Here is a 24,963-nt window from a genome sequence, read left to right on the forward strand (position 1 = left end):
CTAGGAGGAAGAATCCTAAAGATAGACGGGCTCATAATTGAGTAGTGTATAAACAGATTTTTAAATATATTCTTGTAATGTATGTGTGTTGTATGTGTTTGTGGTCTGCTATGTTATATATGTGCATGTGAAGGGGGTGGTGTATGTGTATGTGGTGGGGTATGTGGTGTGTGTGCGTGTGGTGGGAGGGGGTGGGTACAAAAGAGTGGTGAATGCTCAGACCAGGAGTTATAGGCAGTTGTGAGCCCAGCTGGATGCTATGAATTGAACTCAGTGAAAACACTCCACTCTGAAAGAAACAACCCCCCCCCCCAAAAAAAAAGCAGAGGCTAAGGGAAGGAAGGTTCATGTGAAGGAAAAGGTTCCTTGCTTAGGTGTATGCCTAGGAATGAAGGCAGCACAGTGAGCAGAGGGTGCTAAGGGCCTTCAGCAGCTCTCTCTGATTTTCAAGATAATTAGGAGCTTCCTGGGCATGGAGCAATATAATTAAAATAATTTATGGAAAGGATAATCATCGCTTTAATCAAGATGGATTAGAGAGGAAAACTCACTGCCTGGCTAAGGTTTGATCCTACCACAGGATTAAAAAAGAAAACTTGAAACTGAGGGATATTCTGGTAACAGATGAGGAACCAAGGTGTAAACAAGGTGTAAACAGAACTGTTCCAGGATTCCTAGTGCATAACAATAGAGAGAGCACAAGCCTAGAGAAAGACCCAAGGTATACATAAGCTGCTTCTGAGTACAAATGCACATTAATAGTTAATGCATTCCACAGTTCAATTCTAGTATTTTATTAGGAGAAGAAAGTCCTCAGGCCAAAATAAGTTCATAACAAGACATTCACATCCCCTATGCTGTCGAGGGTTTGGCCCCCAGAAGTTGATACACTAACCTGCAAAATAAAGTCACAAATCAGGCCTACAAGACACTTCTCCTCCTTTGAAAACGTTACCAGTAGGTAAGCCTACTCATCCAGTTCATTTCACAGACCTACCAAACAGTGGGCAGGCTCAAATTGATTTAGTGTCACTTGAAAACCCCAGAACTTGGACGTTAAAAGAACCCTATCACAAGGTTGGCACCTTAACCTCACTCACATCTGGTTTTGGAGCTGGCATTGTCCAGAGATTAATGAATCTCCACTCACTGATATTTTTATGTCTGTGAATACTACATTTGCTATTAGTTCCAGTCTTCATTGGTCCATGTGGTCATTTTTCAATTACCAAGTGACCTATATTCGTAAAATACTGCACAGCCTTTGAATATGCTCTCTATATGATAGGTGCAAATCTATCCTTTGAGTAATAAATTGTACCTAGATATTTCTAAAGCAATAAGGTAGACAGAATCTTGTCTTAGGTGCAAGGATTTCAACAAGCTGCTTTAATCTCTTTTCATCTATTTCTAGATCCTAATAAGTAAAAACAAGTATTTTTTCCCTCAACTGAGAAAATAGGATAAAAATCACTAAGGAAAATTGGTTTAGAATATCAAACTTCAGACAAATCTTCTACCTAGATTTGGGCTAGATATAAGCAGATTCATCTCCCTCTTTATTCCCTGGCCTCATTCACTCTCCATCCAACTTCCATGCAATTTCAGTGACAACTGAGTAGAGGACACCATCAGCCAACCACCCTCCAAACCACGCCATGCTTAGAGCAGTGGCAGGTGTCCACTGAGGCAGCAATGTCTTCTTCACCTAGAGAGAAATTCAAGTTTCTCTTTCTGACCTGTCCAGCGGGTTCAGTTATTCAGGGTTCTGAAGAGGTGCTACCTGAGGTTCAAGGGGGTGAGAAAAGGAGACCAAGCAAGGTTCTGTTGTCAAGGTCTCATTTATTGGGGTGAGCGTTACAGCTTATAAGGCATTCAGATAGGGGGAGTGCCCTTTGTGAAACACAAAGGAGGGAGGGGCGAGGGTATTCAGGCAGTGATAGCAGGAAGCAAAGAGGTCAGGCGGTGGAGACATCTAGTGTTTGCTCAGGAGACATCTGGTATTTGCTCGGGCTGAAGCATTCCGTGATTGTTATCTTCCTGTGCCGTAAATTCATGGGAGAGGCTTTTGTCCAACAATCTCAAGACTTTATGGCAGTCATCTTAGGGCAGAGTATCTGTGGCCATACAGCCCAGAGTCATGTAGCCACTTTGAGCTATACAGTCACAAAGCGGCCAGACCCTAATCCAATACGGCTTCCTACATCTTTCTATAAATCCTAGGGCATCTTTGCTATCTGACAGTCCCCAATATCTACACAATGCACAGAGAAAATGGCACAACTTTATAGTATCAGAACTGTCTAAATAACAAGCCATGTATTAATGGAGAAAATTACTGTTTTATAGAACAGAAATGTTTTCCATGAAAGATGTCTTAATGAGAGGTTAGCATTTGATAAAATAGGAATAAATGTAAGGGTATTTTTCAATAGGCAGGGTAAACAGTAGAAACAGCAACCTTAGAAGTACAGCATATATATTTTAGTCAAGAAATAACTAATTCTAGGCATCTTATTTTATTTCTGTCATTTTACTTTCAGGAATAAAGCCACTGTCTTTTCTTCGGGGTACAAAGCAAGGTAAGTCTACACAAGACAATGATATAAGAACTATACTGTTGCAGTAACCTGAATATGCCCGCTCAAAGAAGACACAACTCAATTAATATGAGAACAAGCTTGTGCCTAGATTGGGCAGATCTACCACTACATTATCCTGTTCCCCTGCTTTGAAACCCCTCATAACTTGTGGTTTCTCCATGCGATGTCTTCCACTCTTCCTTCCTCCTTCTCCTACAACTCCTTTTCACTCCTCCTCCCCTCTACCATCTCTTCCCCTGCCCAATCACCAAATCTCACCTTTATTTTACAAATTAAATAGAAGAAAGTTCTGCTAAAGTCACCGAAGTCCAGAGTACTGACTAGGCAGCCAACCTTGGGGCAGTGAAATTAGCATCAAAATACAAATAACTCCAGGGCAAACCACAACACATTACTAGATAGTAATCTTCCTCACTATTAATACTATCCTCACAAAACTAGTAGTTACATATCAAACGCTCATGAAGTACAGTGTATGATGATGGACATTCAGTTTGCATTTCCCGTCATTCTGTTAAATGGTAATTCATTTGAGAATAATGGCAATTATTCTCACAGAGAGATTACCCCTGGGTCAGATATCCACTCATAACAAGAGGAAGATCCACACTTGGCGTCTTAGTTATGGTTTTACTGCTGTGAACAGACACCATGACCAAGGCAACTCTTATAAGGACAACATTTAATTGGGGCTGGCTTACAAGTTTAGAGGTTCAATCCATTATTATCAAGACTGGAGCAGGGAAGCACTGAGGCAGGCATGATGCAGGAAGAGTTCTACATCTTCATCTAAAGGCCTCTAGGAGAAGATTGGCTTCCAGATAGTTGAAATAAGTGACACCAACAGTAACAAACCTACTCCAACAAGGCCACACCTCTTAATAGTGCCACTCCTTGTGCCAAGCATATTCAAACCATAATACTTGGGGAGAATCTTAGTACAGTGACCACATTTGCCCCTCTTTGGAAATTTTTCCCACTATCCTGTGTTTAGGATGAAGAATAAGGGGTAAAAGTGGGTAAGGTAAATCTCAAAGACATTGTAATTCACAGCCCTTAGAGAAAGGGCATAAGAATTAAGACTTTAACTTTTGATAATTTCATATCCATTAGCATCTAAAGAGCTCAAACTAATTTACCCAGATTATACTGTTTTTATTAATTGCAGCATTACAGTACTACAAGAAGACATAAGCCAGGAGACAGTGGAGGTGTGGGAAAGTCAATTACATAGATACCGATGATTTCCCAGCCCAAGGGGAGAAAACTGCAGTTCAAGCTTGTTTGGTTGATTACATACAATCAAAACTTTCAGGTTCAAAATGAAAACACCATCACCAGCTCAATTCCTAAGGTATGTCTTTACGTTTTATAAGGTGACACTGTGGCTCACAGCTCTTTGTCCTTGAAACTGTTTATTAACATGTTTAAGAAGATGAGAAAGGGTGTAGCCACACAGACTGAGGTGATGTTCGGAATGAAATGACCATAGTTTTACTACTCATTGCTGTGTGGTTCTTGAGAAATTCATTTGTTTTCCTGATTTAAACATCATTGACCTTAGCTCATAAACATTAAATGAAGGAACAGAAGCTAATTTTCCAAAGGTCTCGTTAGTTACAATCTCATTACAGCCACCGTGCTAGAAATTGCTTTTATAGAAAAATGACTAACAAATCCATTGGCCCATTTATTTAAAATATGCATTACAAATTATAAGAAATCTAAAATGTCAGCAAGACAAGACGAATAGTATAAATGAATATCTTGAAATGAATAAGAGAGAACAAGAAATTGAGGGCTCATGGAGATACCTAACACTATGTTTTCAAGAGAACATAGTTTGAGCTCCAGGACATCTAGCCAAAACCCATCACACTAATCCTAAGTAAAGGATAGATATGTCATCTGACAACACAGCTGCCATTTTTACCACATCCCCAGTTAGCTTCCATCATGTCTCTCTTTCCATCTTCAGCATTTATTTTCAATTAATATTAATCTCTGAAGAAAACTTGGATTCAACTATTTTAGACAGCTTTGAAATTGATTCATCTCATTCCAGACAGCTCTGAAATAGCTTAGAGCGTTGCCTCTGTGCTTCCAGTTAGCTCCTGCTGAGCAGCCTTATTCTCTTGAGCTTCTACTCTTGATTTCCATGCAGCTGTCCACTCTGAGTTACCCTGCTTTACCTCCTAGAATTTGGGGAACACTTTTGAACTTCATTACCCTCTTACATAACGGTTCTTGCTTTAGCTCAATGACCTTCTCCTTGAGATTATAAACATACTTGTGTGGATAACTGTTACATGCATATTGAAAATCTCTGATATTTAGAATCCAATATCACTCTGTGTGTGTGTTGTCTTATCTATGCCAATAACAAATTTATAATCTCACTTCCTACCTCACCTTTCTTTTTTCTTGATTTAGGAAGCTCAATCTGGTCTAATATCTCTTTGCCAACACCTTGCTTTGTTAAGCCTTATCAGTCCGGGGGAAAAATGAATTGTTACAAAATCATTATGAAAAGAGAAGGTCCCCATTCAGATTCCTGAGGGCTGTCTGTGGTATCTGCAGCTGCATGTTGGTTCCAGAGTAATCTCATTAATGACTTCAAAAAAAACCTTATACTCTCTAATAAGAGTCTTTGAACACTCACCTGGCCCAGCTCATGAACACAATCTACCCATCAACCTCTGCATCAGTATTTCTACTCATGTGGAGTATTCATACAAGTGGGAGATCCCACTCCTGTGGAAGATATCACTCATGTAAATGATGTCACACATGTAGGGGAGACCTAACCTACAAGCAACCTCTGGCCTCAGATTCTAAAATTTTCCACTACCATCATCTACTGACAGATATTTGTTTGTTTGTCTGTTTATCTTGCAATGTTCTTTACATCCATTATGTTCATAGTTACTTTTCTGAAAAAAAAAATGACTGAAAACCTTCATTTGTCCATTAATCTAAAACAAGTACTCACCAGATGTCCATTACATGGGTCAATCCTTAAGAAAACTCATTATACAACCCAGTGAGTGGCAGGGTTGTGTTAGTATCATCAGCAGAACCCTAGAAAAATGAGCAGGCTTACTGGTGACACTCCTCAACAAAGACCAAATATCAGTACCTAGAATGGAATAAATTTTAATTTGGGGGTGCTTAAATTTTGGCAAAGTTAATATCATGTAGAGTTTCTGGCTTTAATTAAACTAGATTTTACCATTTACATTTTTCTATATTGAATTTTCTTTCCCCTAATTATTATTCTATTTGCTGTGATAGATACAGAATTGGTGCCAGAAGAGGCCACAGGAGAGACAGATTCTGGAATATGGGCTTTGTGGATGAATTTTGTTTCCTCTTGTTGTTGAACACAGCACAGAGGAGTGAGCAGTTTCATCCACCAGAAAGAACATCCCAGTGACAGGCATCATAGTTCAGCTGATGTAGGTACACAGATACACATATGGCCACCTCAATATCTACATATGTCCTGAGCATAACTGAGAATGCATATAAAATCAAGCAAGAGCCTTCAAAATAAACTAAGTACAATAACAGGGTGTATCTTTGGTGGACCAGTACATATTTTTTTAAAAAATCAAATAATACATGTAGATATGAAGATTATGGACTTTTATAGCCATAATCATATTTTCTAGAATTCATACTTTCTCCATGCTTCACAATGAGCTCTAGAACCCTCACTAGCAAGCAAATCACTGCTAAGACTGAAGGAGCGCATCTGGTTAGGCTCATGAAAATGAACATCTCAAATCCCCAGGCGCATAACACCCCCTTACCTGCAGAACTGGCTTGCTTTCCTGCATCTGAGAAAACTAGACTCCTTCTGTTAGAGAACTCTTTGACCTCACAGAGGAGGAAAGCTGCAGTGAAAATGAACTTACCAGCTGTCAGCTTAATCCCTGAGGAAACTCTTTATACTCCCCAAAGATTGCCTGGGCTGTGTTAGTTTCCAGGACAGAATGTTGGCAAAATGAAGTAGGCTTATTGCCTCACTCCTCACCAAGGACAAACAGGAGGAAAAAGGATCAAGTAAATTTAACTTACCAGGCTATCTGTGGGGTGTAGTGAAAGCAGTAGCACCCTTATTTTGGAAGGTCTCTTGTCTTAGATGGAGTTCTACTGCTGTGAAGAAACCATGATCATTGCAGCCCTAATAAAGGGCTGGCTTACAGTTTCAGAGGTTCAGTCCATTATCATGGCAGGAAGCATGACAGTGTAAAGCAGACATGTTACTGGAGAAGAAACTGAGAGGACTATATCTGGATCTATAGAAAGGAGGTAGAAAGTGAGACACACCTATTTCAACAAGCCATGCATCATAATATAGCCACTCCCTATGGGCCTACAGGGCCATTTTTATTTAAACCACCAATAGTAAGAACAATCAAGTTGCCATCAAATGACAGGACTTGAAACTGCCAAAGACAAGATGAGCAAGTGAGCACACAGAGACTTTCAGAGATCCAAGCAAATACCAATTCTTCTCAATATCCCTAGGACTGAAATAGATAAGAAACTTATAAAGACACTCTTTAAATCACATAACAGGAAGAAAAAAATTCTCTACCTCTGGTGGTTAACGCTTAACTTAAGCCATCACGACGACAAGTCATGACTTGCCAACAGCTTTTTTAACCTTAAGACAATGTAGAGAGCAGAGATCTTCTCAATTAAAATTAATTGAGTTCTGCTTGCCACTAGTGTATGATTATATTCCTTGGAGCCCTTCCCAAAATACACTGTAGCTGAGTTATTAGAGTGAATGTGAAGTACACACTAAGATAAGAACCCATATTTCTCGGGCATTATTAGACTTAATGAATTGCCATTTGTCTAGAAGCCCAAGATGTCAATCAACTGTTTCAATGGTATAAAAGGAGTTTTTATATATGATAATGAATTTAGTAAATACATAGATCCAGGGTATGTGTGTGTGTGTGTGTGTGTGTGTGTGTGTGTGTGTGTGTGTGTGTGTGTGCTGTGTATATACATGAAAGAAAAAGAGAGACAGAAAGACAGAGACACAGAGATAGAGGGAGAGAGACAGAGTTTAAAATAGACTTTGACTACAGAGTTAAGTGACCATTTTTAGAAATCAGCAGAATGCCTAATTTTGTGTTTAGTCCCATAGAGATGCATACATAGTAAAAAGAGTAATTAGACCATCTTCAGCTTGCCTGTCTACTAAAACTGTGGGTCAAAAGCAATAACAAACTGCTGGACCAGGCTTAGAGGTTATTGTTGACATGAAAGCATTGTGCAAAACCAGTCAGATACCAACTGGAATCACAGTTGTCTTGGAATGGATGATCTAGAGATGGGATCACTGAGCAATGGCCCAGTCTTGGCACACTGTATCTAACATGCTTTATTTTCCCCTAGCAATGTACAAAAAAATAATAAACCCTAATTTGATTTTATCTGGAAGAGGCAGGAAGATGCCTTCTTAGCTTTGATTTACAAATGAAACAATTGACCTACTTTCTGACCCAATCACAGAGACCCATGCCTATTTTTGCCATTCTACAAAGAATCAAATTGGTCAATTATCTTGAAGATGCTATCTGATAAACAGAACTATTTTAGATACTTAATAAAAATGCAAAATAAAGCATAAAGAATCTCATAAGATTGTTATTATACAGGGAAAAATCAAATTGATAAATTTAACACAGACTCACACTTAAACATGACTGTGAATGACAGCAATAAAAGAAACAAGTTCAGAAAGTATGTACAAAGGTCTCCTCTCTATGAAAAGATGGCTGACACATGGGTATCAATAATTATTTGGCTGGATGCCCAATAACTTGAAAAGAAGTGGTTAAAGACCATGACAAGAAATTGTTAGGGTCTGTGAATGACTGAAGAATAATTGCTCACACTCAAATAGTATGCAAAAAAAGAGCATTTATTGTATAAATTCCTGCATGGAGGGGTCAAGTTCCACAGGACAGAAGGACCCTGACTGAATTTGCAGATTTAGTATAAAGACAAAGAGAGGAGCATCATGGATGGGTAAGTGATCTATATCTTGTTTGGTGGGTTCTACCTCTGGGAGTCTGGGTGATGCTACGGTTGGTTAGGGTCTTGCTTCAAGCACACTTGACTAACTACTCTTGCATCATGATAAGAAGGAGTAGCTCTTAACCTCTTGGCCACAAGCTTGGCTAACTGTCATTTTGCAAGATGGGGAGGGGTCCCTTTTTCTATAAGTCTATGATCCAATAACTGACTTGCCCAGTTATGGGAAGTCGAAACTCAGGCCTGATCTCCTGAGCTGCTAGTTTGTAGCCTGTCATGGGGTCAGGCCGATTCACACTTCACTAACCCTTCATCTAACAGAGGGCTAATATCCAAATCTATAAAGATCTCAAGAAATTAGACACTAATAACCCAAATAAGCCAATTAAAAAATAGGGCACATAGCTAAACAAAGGATTTTCAGCTGAGGAATCTCTAATGGCCAAGAAACAGTTAAATGTTCAGCATCCATAGGCATCAGAAAAATGGAAGTCAAAATTACTCTGATCTTGATTTAAGTTGTATCTGTCTAGAAAAATCATCCATTTCATTACGACTATCCTATTTGTAGCATTCTTTGAGTTTCCTTATTGTCCGCTGTCATGTCTCCCTTTTTAGTTCTGACTCAGTTTATTTGGATCTTCTCTCTGTCTTTTAGTTCGTTTAGCTAAGGGTTTGTCTATGTTGTTGAGTTTTTTTCAAAGAACCAGCACTTGATTTCATTGATTCTTTGTACTGTTTTCTTTGTTTCTAATTGATTGATTTTAGTCCTGATTTTAATTTTTTCCTGCCTTCTACTCCTCTTGGGTGTGTTTGCTTTTCCTTTCTAGAGCTTTCAGATTTACTTTTAAGTTGCTAATATAAGAACTTTCTAATTTCTTTATGGAGGCACTTAGTGCTATAAACTTTCCTCTTAGCATTGCTTTCATTGTGTGACATAAATTTGGGTTTTCCGTGCCTTCATTTTCTTGAAGTTTAGAAAGTATTTAATTTCTTTATTTGTTCTTTGACCTAGAGTAGAGAGTTGTTCAGCTGTTGAGTGTGTAGGCTTTCTGTTGTGTATTTTGTTGTCGAATTGTAGCTTTAACCTATGGTGGTCTGATAAGATACAAGGTGTTATTTCATTTTCTTTTATCTGTTGAGGATTGCTTAATTACCATATGGTCAATTTTAGAAAAGGTTCAATGAGGTGCTAAGAGAATGGTATATTGTTTTGTGTTTGGTGAAATGCTCTGTAGATTTCTGTTAGGTCCATTGAACTGCCTGCTCGGGTCTCAGTGGGAGAGGATGTGCCTAGATCTGCTGGAATATTTGCCCCACAGTGTGGTGGTAGCCAAGGAAGGTTCCCCTTCTCTGAAGAGAACAGGAGGGGGCAATGGGTAGGTGGATTTGTAAGGGTGGACCGGGCAAAGAGAAGCAAGGCTGTGATTGGGATGTAAAGTGAATGAAAATTAAAATTAAAAAAAATTGAAAAGAAAAAAAAAGACACCACCCCTTAAAAAAAAACCAAACAACTCTGAGATTCCACCTCACACACATCATAATGGCTAAGATCCAAAACTTAATGGACAGTACATGCAAGAGGGACACACCTACATTGCTGGTGGGGTATAAACTTGTATAACAACTCTGGGAATCAATTTTGTGGTTGCTCAGAAAATAGTGAATAGTTCTACCTCAAGACGCAGTTATACCACTTGTGGTCACATAACCAAAAATTGCCCCACTATATCATAGGGATACCTGCTCAACTATTATCCTAGCAGCATTATTAGTAATACCTAGAAAGTAGAATCAACCTAGATGTCCCTCGATTGAAGAATGAATTAAGAGAATGTGTGTGGCCCTCTTTCAACAGGCATGCACACAAAACATATTTGTATCCATGTTAATCTTTACCAAAGAAGATACTGGCAGTCTGGTGGGAAAAGTCTATCTACATCAAATACTCAGTGTTTCCAGCCACATCTTTATGAGCCCATTGAACACAGAGATAGGAGCTATATACCTGTTCAATTTGAGGACAGTCACTTCCAAATCTGACTTAGTCATTGCTGCTTCTGAGTGTCCACAGAACTCCTGACAGTTTCCCAGTGTAGAGACAATGGAACAGCAGGCTGACTGATTATATAATACCATCAACCAACTAATCGGTAACAGGCTGATTACACTGGGTCTGCCCCATTACGTAGGGTCAGAGACAAGTGCATATATTCTTGGTATAGATTATTATCTCTCAACACCATTCACAAAGCTATTGTTGCCTAGGCTATTTCACTTGACATCATGATGATCACTCATTGTGATAGTTTCCCAAACAGTATTTATTCCCTGCAATCATGTAACCTTCTAAACTCAAAAAACATACATAAGAGAGCTCATCTCCATGGAGTCACTAATGTTTTCTATCTACTTGATATTCATATATATTTGTCTCCAGCCTTTCCTTATTTCTGTTATTACTTTATACGTGCACTGTGGAGATAATGTTAAAGTTTAGTTTCTAAGACCAACTAAGATGCCCTTAGCAGTTCTCCAGCCAAACTATGTCTTCGTAGACCTCTTACTAACTCCAGGAATCCATCTCCTTCCTCTCAGAGCAAGGACCTGAGGAAACTTGCAATTGTAAATCCTTTCTTTTCCCCTTTGACACATAAATCTTTTTAAAAGCTTCTTGCCAGTTTTACAACTCAGAAATGTGTTTCTCAAGGTCCCGGGTGCTATCCCTTTGAGATGTAATCATGCAGGCAGATAGGACCTTTGCCTCCAACTTCTCATGTTAGAGAAGGAGCCTAGCTCCCTTTAGCCTTCACATAAATGATTAGAGTTAATTCTTAATAGATTTTATTTATCTCTCTTTAAAATTCTTTCATCTCCTTAAGGAGGAACTAGTATCATAGTATGTAGTACATAGTGGCTACATTTGTTTTCCTCTCTCTAGATGGAAGTTGGTGCCAGCAAAGGGCAGCTACTGTAGCAGCAATGCCCTCCATTTCATCGGCCTACAATCCAGGTTTCCAAACCCAGAGCATCTAAACCTTGGGACCTTAAAGTTTATGACTCTAAGATTTCATATGTTAGAGGTTAAGAAGGCCAATTCTCACTGGTGTGAGCTATAAGATCCCAGCTTTTGTGGGTTGTTGAGACCCTTTGTTTTTGCCCTCAGAAGCTCTATTGAGCTATTTGAGTGAATGAGCATGTGACTTCCCAAAGCCTTAGCTCTTCAAAGCTTTTTGCAGTGCCTCTGATTCTCCATTTCTCTCACCTTCTAAACGCATGCACTATTCTTTTTTGGACTTAGATGCTGTCCTAAGTGACCATCTGAATTCTTGATAGTTTTGCAGAACTCTTAGCAGCGGCTTTTATCATTATTATTATCATCATCATCATCATCATCATCATCATCATCATCATCATCATCATCATTATAGTCTCATCTATTACATCCCTACCACATTTTCCCCTCCTCTCAGTCCCTCTCCCTCACATCACCTTTCCCCCAGATCCACTCTTCCTACATTTTTCTTCAGAAAAAGTCAGGACTCACAGAGATATCAACCAAACATGGCATATCAAGTTGCAGTAAGACTAGGCTCATTCCCTTATATTAAGGCTTGACAAGACTACCCAGTAGGAAGAAAAACGTCCCAAAAATATGCAAAAGAGTCAGAGACAGACCCCCACTCTCACTGTTAGGAGTTCTACAAAAACACTAAGCTATACAGCAGTGACTTAGTCAGACCAATACAGGCTCCCAAGTTGTCATTTCACTCTCTCTGATCCCCTATGAGCCCTGGCTAGTTGATTCTGTAGGATTTTTGTGGTGTCTTGAACCCTTCTGGCTACTACAATCCTTCCTCTAATGTTTGGTTATGGATCTCTGCACTTGTTCTCATCAAATGCTGGATGAAACCTCTCTGATGACCTGATACTAGACTCAAGTCTACAAGTATAGCAAAGTATCATTAGAAATCATTTCATTGACTTTTTTCTGGTCATGGTTGGTTCTATTCTAGGTCTCTTGGCTATCTGTCTGTGGTTCCTAATCATCCACACAGTGGTAGGCATGTGTCCCTTTACTGGCATGGGTTTCAAGTTGGACCAGTCACTGGTTAGCCACTACCAGAACTTTGTGACACTTTTACCCAGCACACTTTACAGGAAAGATAAATTGTTAGTTGAAAATTCTGTGGCTGGGTTGGTGTTCCAATCCTTCAACTAGAAGCCTTGCTTAGTTTCAGAAGATGGTTGATTCAGGGTACATATTCCCCATTACTAGGAGTCTTAGCTAGAGTCACTTTCACAGTCTCCTGTGTGTTTCCAGTTCTACCTCACCCCTGAAATGGACTCCCCCATTTCAGCCATCTCTCCCAGTACTCTCTCCATCTACTCACCCCAATCCTGATCCTTCCTGTTACCATCTCTACCTGTCCCAAGTCCATCCTGACATCTAATCTAGTTTTCACTTCCTGGGGGAGATTCGTGCATCCCCTTTTGAGCTCTCCTTGTTACTTAGCTTCTCCGGGTCTATGCATTGTAGCATGATTGCCAATAATACTCAAACAATTCCACAAAATAGAAACAGAATTAACATTGCCCAATTCATTTTATGAAGTCACAGTCACCCTAATACACAAACAGAGATTCAACAAAGAGAATCACAGAACAATTTCCTTTATGAACATTGATAAAAAATAATCAATAAACCTAGTACAAAAACACATCAAAAACATCATTCACCAGTGCTGGGGATCGGGAGAGGGGATCCCTGGTTGGGGGTCTTCTTTCTTGCCGTTTCTTATTGAGGCAGCAGAGAGGCAAGAGCATCAGCAGAGGGTAAGACTTGGTTTTACAAGATATTTAGGATTGCTGTATAATACAAAGTTTGCTTATCTAAGTCTTAGTTACTATGCTACTGCAGCTGACCTGCCTTCTGTGTTCCTCTGAGGCCAGAAACTGCAGTCTCTGGCACTTAGCACCTCTTTCTAAAACAGCAAAGGATTAAGTAAATAGCCTTTGCACTGTCTCAGCAGGGACTGCTTGGCTCAGTCTGCTAGTCTGAAGTCACAGGAAGAAAAAGAGACACTTAGAAAAGTGATTATACTGTTTATTACTAAGTTGTAAAAAGTTTTCTATGAAAGCTGTCTAAGGGAAAAAGTAGAAAGATTCTAAGCAAGGAAAGGGAAAAATTCTTCTAAGTGGAGTAAGGGAAAAAATCCTCTAAGCAGGGAAATGCAAAAAATTCTAGTAAGAGAAAAATTCTTCTGGTGCAGGGGTTAGGGGGAGAACTCTTCTAAGGAAAAAAAATTCTTTTCTCACTGTCCTCAGTACTTATACATCTTTCAGAATACATAATCACATGTTACAAAGTTCATCACAAGTTCACACAAAAAAGTCAAATCAAAAACTGAAATAGAAGTTTACAACAGAGAATGTTTACATGCATGTTCATTAGAAGTAATTATCTGGCTAAACATCCATCACCTAACACAGCTCAACAGGTTCACTGAAGGTATACACCATAACTACGTTATTAGTGAAGTTTTACATAGATAAACCCAGTCAATATTTTTATCTTCTGTCCTAGTACCTATAATAAATCATTAGTTCCCTTTTTATGATCTTTGGTTAATTGTTTTACAAGCTCTTGGAATGTTCTCTGAGGAGGAGAAAGTCTGCTCACTATCTAAAACAATTGATTGGTGATACTTGGGAGACTGACAGAGTTCTCATTGCAGTTTTGATAAAAAGGACCTAGTAGCAGTCCCACTATAAAAGAGCTTAATAGTCACTGACAAAATTTTAAGAATTCTTAATATCATCATTAAGACTTAAGAAGTGATATCTATATAGCATCACTACAAGACAGTACATCTGTGTATATCTGCAGAGATCTGCTTCAAAGGGGTAGGCTCTTACTTAGTGATTGTTATATATGTTTAATAATAACAGGAAAAGCATATTAATAATAGGAATCTTTCCTAAAATGAATTCTCCTACTGCCTTGCCTAATAAAGAGCGAACCTGTCACAAATTATATAATAATATGAAGCAGGCCATCTCAGGAAGATCATCTGTTAGTTATTAGCTTGTCACATCATGGCTCCTGACACACCAGTATCAAGTATGTTTCATGTCAGAGATGCAGAAGTAGGTCAAAACATGAAAACCATTCAGTGTAATGCACCATATAAGCAAACTGAAAAAAAAAAAACATTGAACATCTCATTAGATTCTGAAGAAGCCTTTGACAAAAATCCAACATGCCTATAAGATAAGAGTATTGGAGAGGTCAGGGATACAAGAACATGTCTAAACACAATAAAGGCAATTTCTACCAAGCCTCCAGTCAACATAAAAAGTAAACGGAAAAAAACTCAAAACAATTGCATTAAAATCAGATCTTCCCATCTATTCGATACAGTACTTAAAGTTCTTTCTAGAGCAATAAGACAACTAAAGGAGATCAAGGGTATCAATTAGGAAGGGAGATTTCAAAGTATCACTATTTCCAGATGATATGATACACACATAAGCAATGCCAAAAATTCTAAGAACTCCTACAGCTGATAAACACCTTCAGCCAAGTGGTCAGATACAAAATTAACTTAAAAAAATATAATCAGTAGCTCTTCTGTAGACAAATAACAAACAGACTTAGAAAAAAGTCAGGAAAACAACACCCTTCACAATAATCATGGAAACTATAGAGTATCTTGGGATAATACTAAAATGAAAGACATACGTGACAATAACATATAGTCTTTGAAGAAATTGAAGAAGATATGAGAAGATGGAAAGATCTTCCATGCTCATAGATTTAATCCAAAGAAGGATTAAAATAATAAAAATGATCATCTGACCAAAAGCAATTTATAGGTTTGGTGCAATTCCTATCAAAATTCTACCACAATGCCTAATGCCTTTGTAAGAAAAAAAAATACTCGACTTCTTATGAAAAAAGTCAAGATAGTTAAAACAATTCTGTACAATAAAAGAGCTTCTGATGTATCACCATCCCTGATCTCAAGTGTACTACAGAGAATCATAATGAAAACTATGTGGTACTGGCATAAAAACAGACAGGTTAATCAATAAACTAAAATCAAATACCCAGATAATCCACACATATATAGATATTTAATAGTTTATAAAGAAGCCAGAAATATACAGTAGAAAAAGAAAGCATCTTTGAAAAGTGATGCTGGTCTAACTGGAAGTCCACTTGTAAAAGAATGCAAATAGATCTACATCTAACACCCTGCACAAACTCAAGTGCAAGTGGATCAATGACCCATACTTTAGCTAGCAGGTTTCTAGGCTCTTGGAAATTTCTGGAATTCTTTACCTGCTTCCTTTCTGAAACACCTATGCTCCTTCTGGAATTTGGAATTCTGTTATTTTTGTCTGCTCATTAAACTCAATCATTAAGTATCTCTAATCATGGTAAAGATGAGGAGTAGGCATAAGACCACTTCGGGAATCCTTTACTAGAGGCAAATGTGCAACCCTGATGATAGAAGCATATTATTACATAAGAAAAAAAACCCAAACGAATTCTAAAAGAGAACCTCATATAGAGGCAGACAGTGAAAAAAGTGGTGTGGCAAGCTTCTGACAAGTCTTCCAAAAAGATACAGCCTCCTTTCTCTCAATCATATGGTTTTTGCTGAATCATTGGGAAATATGGTCTTACCCCTCCTTTACCCAGTAGTTATGACAAATTCCAGAGAGGAGCAGTCCAGGTCTTCTGAAGAGTGCAGTCAGTGCCATGGAGATGTCCTTGCTGTAGGACAGTTTAAGACACCAATGCAAGCCTGAGTAGTTGTCACTGGAATAAAATCTTCTGCACCAAAAGTTGCGGGTTCCACACCAGCCAGGGTTGTAGTTTTCTAGAATTTGGAGTTCTTTCCTATGAGGCATTGGTGAGGCATCCCATGAGGTGGAGATGTCAACATTCCATACTAAATGCTCAATCAATAAAGGGGGCTGCTTGCTTGACAATTTCTGACTTAAGATAACCAGACACAAGGAATAGATTTGACCGCTTTCAAACAAACAAAAAATCAAATATTCCCGGTCCTTGTGAACTGAAGTTCCCAGGGAAACAAGTAAAGAAATAAAGAAAGAAAAACATGCCTGTGTGAAGCATTCTACAAAATCATATGACTCGAATAATCTTCCAGGGGTACCTTCAGTACCTCCACTCATGGCTTTTGGAGACTTCACCATCTTTGTGAATAACAAAACCTTACAGTGTATTCTCAGATCAACAGCATTTTCATCAATCCAGAGACTGAGACTGTCACAGTATCTGAAGTTTATAGTAGAGTGCCGGCTGCTTTGCTGCACCCTGCCTAGCCTATGTCCCCACCAATGTGTTTGGTAAATTCTTTCATTACTCTCACTGCTCTACTTAATAAAAATCTCATGTAACCACTTCCAGTGGAGCATGGTATTTGGAGAAACTCCCCAGACCTTTAGTTCTCAAATTTGGCTTGAGGATAAAATGTCTTGTACTCCCTGTAAAATGAAAACTGGGTTTTGTATCTATATCTATGATATGTCCCCTACTTGGTAGCAAAGCAAACATTTCAGAATGCTTCCAGTAGAAGCTATCACCACATTAACATTCTTGACACTGTTTAACAGCGCACAATTTCTAAATAATCCTCACGGACTTGGGTCACCTTCTGTATCCTTACTATTCCTTACTATCCTTCTCCTCTTTTTATAACTCAAAGGCCATAATGGTCTCAGACCCAGACATGCTTGATATCACAGGTACAGAGCTGTGTCAGGGGAAACTCAAAGGAAAAATGTACTACCAATACCAAATTTACTCACGTATTTTGGAGGCCAAATAAATCAGAGTTCTCAAATTACTGTTATGTTAGCAGGGAGGGACATACATGCTGAAGTAGAATCCAAAATCTGTGTTAAATTTTAAGACAAAAGGTAAAGTAACAATGCAGTAGAAAAGCAGTCTTTGAGGTTCAAAGTACTCTATAAGGAAAAGTCAAGAGCTCATGTGGGTATAACACAGAGCACAACCTTACATCCATTACATACATATGTCTTATCTTCCACCAATAACTGAACCTTGTCAGTCGGGACACTTCCCCTTTAAGCATAACTTTTGGACACATGGCATTAATTACTTTGGTTTTTGCAGACAAAATTTAATCATGTAGTTTCATGCTGTCAATCCGCATGCTGTTTTTCTCATGTAGAGAGTATCTTCTTAAACTGTGGGTCAGAACTCCACATGGGGTAAGTAACTGAATATGGGAGTCACAAGAAGAACTAAATGTTAAGTGTTTGACTAAACAGTTGGGAAGGCTATAGAATGATCTGTTCATGAGTACTCCGGGATGTCCAAAGGCAGCCTGCAAGTTCTGGATACAAATCCAAAGAGCTCACTGGTCACCTAGTGCTGATCTCCATTTCAGTTCGGCTTCGCTGTGTTTACAATGCCTATTTAATGAGCCCCCATTTGACACAGATGGTAACAGACCCCATGACAAAATTCTGAGTGCCAGGTCTCTGTGGTCTACAGTGCGTTTGGTTGTGGGAAAGAATTTTCCAGGATGTCTCAAGGAAAAAACGCTTTCCTGGCACTGGAGGCTCCAGGCAGAGGTGGGAGAACCAACACACTCGTGTGATACAATGACTTTTCCCTCGTATTTTTGATTGCCAAAAGCCAGATGGGATGAATTTTTATAAAAGAAATGAATTTGCAGCTACATGACAGATGAGCTCAGGCATCTTCACTTCCTGACTGTGTGATTTAAAGCTGTGCTTCCCAGCCTCGCACTGTGTTATTGCCCCATGAAGAAGCCTTCTTAGACATCCTTTTCTTAACTCCCATGAAACTTCAATAATGACAAACATAATGTGAATGTTTATATAGCGTCTATAAAAAGAGTGAGCAGGAAGCTTACTCAGCAGAGTTGAAGAGCTATAGGAAATCAATGGCTGCCTAAATGGGAAATCAAGGTTCTATCGGGATGACTGAGTTCTCTGACAGGTTATCCAGTCCGAGAGGTGAGTCCTAAGCACATGTACATGTGACTAGGTAATTTTTTCAGTGAAAAGTTAACCTAAAAGTCTGAAAGCATGTAATAAACATCACTCTGACTTGTGCTTTCCAAAGAAGCCACACTGAAGACTGAGATAAAAGGAGGAGCGATCAATCCCTGAACAGGAGACCTGGCCCGAAGAGAACACAGGAGAGTCGTGAGGCATCCATGTCCAGATCTACCGCTCAGGTCCAGATCAGGGCTTTGAGTAGCCCATCCCATCATCTCCACCATCTATGAATTGCTGACCTGTGTGAGGAGATCAGTCCTGCAGAACCAATGCTGCAGTTCCTCCATGATACAGAGCAATGACAGCATACCTGAGAGAAATCCTGACGAGGATTCAGTATGGAGGGTTTAGCAGAAGCCAGAGACCTGGAACCAAACCAATGGCTCTTACGGTGAATATTTGCAAGTAAACCTGTTTAGGCAAAAGGGAATTCTGTACTGTGTGGCACACCATCACATACCACAGCTTCCATAGCGAGGTGTTTTGTTTGTTTTATTTTTATTTTTTGTTTTCTTTTGATTAGGTGGATGTAAGCATGAAGGTCAGATATGGAGAAACAAGGATGTGAGGGATTAGGGTGGTATTAAAAATCATTAAAAATAAAAGGTTTTTTTTTAAAAAGAAAGAAAGAAAAATGAGGAGGAGGAGGAACGTTCCTTTATTTGGGACCTATAACAAGCCTTCAAACTCTGGGTTCTCTAAAAGGCTGAGCACTTTAAGCTTTTTTACATGTTAATTTTTAACTTTTTAAAACATTTTACATTAAAATAGATACACAAAATTTCACAATTACTAATATAAGGCCACCAGTCATGATTTTTTTAAAAAAGAAATATTGGAAACATCAAAAGCAGGAGAGATGATGTGGTGGTTGCAGGCAGGAGAGAAGGTGGGGTGGTTATAAGGGCTCGCTAGAAGTTGAGGTCTGGAATCCTGATCCTAGCATCCAGAAATAAGCAAGTGTCATGCAAATGTTTCTAATCCCAGGTCCAGGGGATCCAACACCCTCTTCAGTTCCCATGTGTGCACAGGCTGGCACATACACACACACAGAGACTCATAAATGTATATAAATAAAATATTTTTTGTTAAAAAGCATGTTATGTTCACAGAAGTCTTTGTTGAAAAATTACTACATTGTTTCTTATAGCAACTGACTTTTCATTTTTCTAACAATTATGTTAATTATACGTCTCTAATGTTTAAAGAGAAACCCCTATCTATGTATTTGCCGTCATTTAATTTGTATGCACTACATCCTTATGATCTCCAAAAAGTATTTGTCTTTGAGACTCATTTGTGTTGTTGTATGCTTAATTTGTTATTTCCGTTGCTATATACTATTCCATTATAAGAAAATATCACAGTTTAGTGAGTGAGTCTACAGTTCAGGAGCATTGAGCTTAATCAAGAAGTTAACGTGAATAACTTACTGTATGCATTTTATTACATTGTTTTTTTAATTTTGTGCATGGTTTATACATATTTTAGTGCATATGCTTATATACTTCTTCAGATTATATTTACAGATACAGTTCTAGGTTAGAGGCATGCATGCATTAAATGCTAGCATAGAAAAAAATCAAACCATTTCCCCAAATGGTTAATGTATTCTTATTTTTTTCTTGTGTATCATTAAAATTTTTAGTAGGCCACACGGAGGAGGAAGAAGAAGAGGAAAAAGAAGAAAAGGAAGAAAAGAAATAGAAGGAAGAAGGAGGACATGGAGAAAAAGGAGGTAGAGAAAGAAGAGGAGGAAGAAGACAACTAGATGAAGTTCGGAGGGAACATAGTAGGGAGTTTAAATTATATCCACAACTCCCCTCACTCTAACTTCTCAGTTCTTAGAGGGCAATTTCAAATATAATTTAAATATATTTTATTTGTATATGAGATGTTATCAAGTGATAAATACAAATAATTTTAAAATTTTACTAGAAAGTTGTGCAAGGGTAATTGTCTTAGTTTGGGTTTTTTGCTATGAAGAGACACCATGACCAAGGCAACTCTTACAAAGGAAAGCATTTAATTGGGCTTACAGTTTCAGACAGTTGGTCCATTGTCATCATGGCGGGAAGCATGGTGCATCCAGGCAGACATGGTGCTGGAGAAGGAGCGGAGATTTCTATATTTCGATCCACTGGAGGCAGAAGAGAACTGTGTGCCACACTGGATGAAACATGAGCACAAAGGATCTCAAACCCAGCCCCCACAGTAACACACTTCCTCCAACAAAGTCACAGCTCTTAAAACTGTCACTCGCCATGAGCCAAGCATTCAAACTCATAAGTCTATGGGGTCACACCTATTCAAACCACCACAGTAATTCTAAAAAGGAGTGATATTTATTGTTCCCTAATCCACTGAAAGCACAAATTTCTCTTTTATTTGTTATATTTGATAATGTGTCCTAATATATTATTCATAATAATATATTATTCCTAATAATTATTGCTGGTTTTTTGTTTGATTTGTTTTGATTTGGCTTGGGTTTTGTTTGTCTTTTGTTTGTTAATGTTTTCTGCTTTTGTTTTGTTTTTCATTCTATTTTGTTTTTGTTTCTGTTTTTTTTTTTTTTTTTTTTTTTTTTGGTTCTTTTTTTCGGAGCTGGGGACCTAACCCGGGGCCTTGCGCTTCCTAGGTAAGCGCTCTACCACTGAGCTAAATCCCCAGCCCCTTTGTTTCTGTTTTTATGGGTTTTGTTTGTTGTTGTTTGTTTTGTTTTGTTAGCTACTATGCAAAACAATGGGTGTAGTTGGAGACTCAAATAGAACTGACTTTTGAAGTGCGGAAATTACACATTCATGCCTATGGAAGCATGATGTTTGCTTTTGTTAAGATGCTAAGTTGCAGAATGAATTGCCATTTGTTTTGTTCTGAAACAGTATATCCTACATAGAGTCATGGCAACCATGGATATTCTACTATTGAGTCATCTTTCCACTTTTAAAGCCAACTGAATGATTTTTTTTTCCTGAAATTTCAGAAGCCACTATTGCTTTTTTCTTTCTTTTCTTTTATTGGATATTTTCTTTATTTACATTTCAAATGTTATCCTATTCCCTGGTTTCCCCTCCAGAAACCCCCTGCTTCTATGATGGTACTACCCCACCCCCCCAATTCCCTCCTACCTCTCTGCCCTGACATTCCCCTATACTGGAGCCACCTCAAGACCAAGGGCCTCTCCTCCCATTGATTTGCAATAAGGCCATCCTCTGCTGCATATGTGGCTGGAGCCATGGGTCACTCCATGTATACTCTTTGGTTGGTGGTTTAATCCTGGGAGCTCTGGAGGGTCTGGTTAGTTGATATTGCTGTTCTTTCTTTGGGGTTGCAAACAACTTTAGCTCATTTAGTCCTTCCTCTAACCCATTCATTGGGGACCTCATTCTCAGGCCAATGGTTGGCTGCAAACATCTGCCTCTGTATTTGTCAGGCTCTGGGAGAGCCTCTCAGGAAAGCTATATCAGGCTCCTGTCATTATGCAATTCTCAGCATCCACAATAATGACTGGGTTTGGTGACTGTATATAGGATGAATACCCAGGCAGAGCAGACAGTGAATGTCCTTTCCTTCAGTCTCTGCTCTACACTTTGTCTCCATATTCCCTCCTATGAGTACTTTGTTCTCCCCTCTAAGAAAGACTGAAGCCTCCACACATTGGTATTCCTTCTTTTTGACCTTCATGCGGTCTATGAATTGTATGTATCTTAGGTACTCTGAACTTTTGTGCTAATATCTACTTTTCAGTGAGTGCATACCATGTGTGTTCTCTGTGACTGGGTTAACTTACTCAGGGTGATATTTTCTAGTTCCATCCATTTGCCTAAGAATTTTAAGAAAGAGAATTTCAGAACAATTTCCCTTATATCAGTGCAAAAATACTCAATAAAATTCTTGCAAATTGAATCCAAGGACACATCAAAATGATCATCCACCATGATCAAGTAGGCTTCATCGCAGGGATACAGGGATGGTTCAATAGACAGAAATATATCAGCATAACCCACTATATAAACAAACTGAAAGAAAAAAACCACACGATCATCTCATTAAATGCTGAGAAAGCATTTGCAAAAATTCAACACCCCTTCACGTTAAAAGATCTTTACCAATCCTACAACAGATAGAGGCCTTATATCCAAAATATACAAAGAACTTAAGAAGTTAGACCGCAGGGAGACAAATAACCCTATTAAAAAATGGGGTTCAGAGCTAAACAAAGAATTCACAGCTGAGGAATGCCGAATGGCTGAGAAACACCTAAAGAAATGTTCAACATCTTTAGTCATAAGGGAAATGCAAATCAAAACAACCTTGAGATTTCACCTCACACCTGTGAGAATGGCTAAGATCAAACACTCAGGTGACAGCAGATGCTGGCGAGGATGTGGAGAAAGAGGAACACTCCTCCATTGTTGGTGGGATTGCAGACTAGTACAACCATTCTGGAAATCAGTCTGGAGCTTCCTCAGAAAACTGGACATTGAACTGCCTGAGGATCCAGCTATACCTCTCTTGGGCATATACCCAAAAGATGCCCCAACACATAAAAAAGTCACGTGCTCCACTATGTTCATCGCAGCCTTATTTATAATAGCCAGAAACTGGAAAGAACCCAGATGCCCTTCAACAGAGGAATGGATACAGAAAATGTGGTACATCTACACAATGGAATATTACTCAGCTATCAAAAACAATGACTTTATGAAATTCGTAGGCAAATGGTTGGAACTGGAAAACATCATCCTGAGTGAGCTAACCCAATCACAGAAAGACATACATGGTATGCACTCATTGATAAGTGGCTATTAGCCCAAATGCTTGAATTACCCTAGATGCCTAGAACAAATGAAACTCAAGAGGGATGATCAAAATGTGAATGCTTCACTCCTTCTTTAAAAGGGGAACAAGAATACCCTTGGCAGGGAATAGGGTGGCAAAGTTTAGAACAGAGACAGAAGGAACATCCATTCAGAGCCTGCCCCACATGTGGCCCATATATATACAGCCACTAAACTTGATAAGATGGATGAAGCAAAGAAGTGCAGGCTGACAGGAACTGGATGTAGATCTCTCCTGAGAGACACAGCCAGAATACAACAAATACATAGGCGAATGCCAGCAGCAAACCACTGAACTGAGAACGGGACCCCCGTTGAAGGAATCAGAGAAAGGACTGGAAGAGCTTGAAGGGGCTCGAGATCCCATATGAACAATAATGCCAAGCAACCAGAGCTTCCAGGGACTAAGCCACTACCCAAAGACTATACATGGACTGACCCTGGACTCTGACCTCATAGGTAGCAATGAATAGCCTAGTAAGATCACCAGTGAAAGGGGAAGCCCTTGGTCCTGCTAAGACTGAACCCCCAGTGAACGTGATTGTTGGGGGGAGGGCGGTAATTGGGGGAAGGATGGGGAGGGGAACACCCATAGAGAAGGGGAGCGGGAGGGGTTAGGGGATGTTGGCTGGGAAACCAAGAAGGGGAATAACAATCAAAATGTAAATAAATACTCAAGTTAATAAAGATGGGAAAAAAAACCAAATGATTTTCTTATTATATTCCTCTAAATTTTTAAACTTGATTCATTTTCATATTATTTTCTACTTTATTATCTAGATAGCAATTGTTTTAATTTTTTTCTAATATTCTTCAGACAACTTTAGTAATTTGCCATTACCTAAGGATAGTGCAAATACTGTGAACAACAGTAAATTGGCAAAGATGAATAAGTAAATGTGAGGGAGAAGTGAACAGGAAGGATTAGGTCCTACAAAAGATGAAGAAGAACGATATGGCAACGAGTGATTGAAAAAAACTAAGCATGTCTGCTTTTACCATTGGAAACCCTAATAACAATAGCAGGTCCTTTATATGTTTGCAACCATCTGAAGCAATGTTTGTGACTGTGCATGAAGCAGACTGCACACTTCCAGGGTCATAATATACCCTCTAGTTTATGAGACTGGTACTTGTAGAATTGTGTATTGTAAAACCTGTGTGTTAAACAGTGACTCGCTCTTAAGCACACTGCACATTAATGTTTATGATCCTAAGAAGAGAGTTCCACAGTAACATTCCACTTCACACATTATAAAGCTAAAGCAAAGAAAGATTAAGTATCTTGCCAAGGATACCACAGATGATTGTACAGCCAGACTCCAGTGCCCTTTCAGACTACCACACTGCTGCATAGGCAA

At 38.9% G+C, this 24,963-nt stretch overlaps 1 protein-coding gene across 2 annotated transcripts in view; it reads right to left on the reverse strand.

The window, feature by feature from the left end:
- Nucleotides 1-24,963, reverse strand: part of LOC120094358 (uncharacterized) — a 380,216-nt gene that overhangs the window by 92,543 nt on the left and 262,710 nt on the right. The window lies entirely within an intron of this gene.

The sequence above is a fragment of the Rattus norvegicus genome, chromosome 8 (assembly GCF_021556685.1).
Source record: "Rattus norvegicus strain SHRSP/BbbUtx chromosome 8, alternate assembly SHRSP_T2T, whole genome shotgun sequence".
NCBI lineage: Eukaryota > Metazoa > Chordata > Mammalia > Rodentia > Muridae > Rattus > Rattus norvegicus.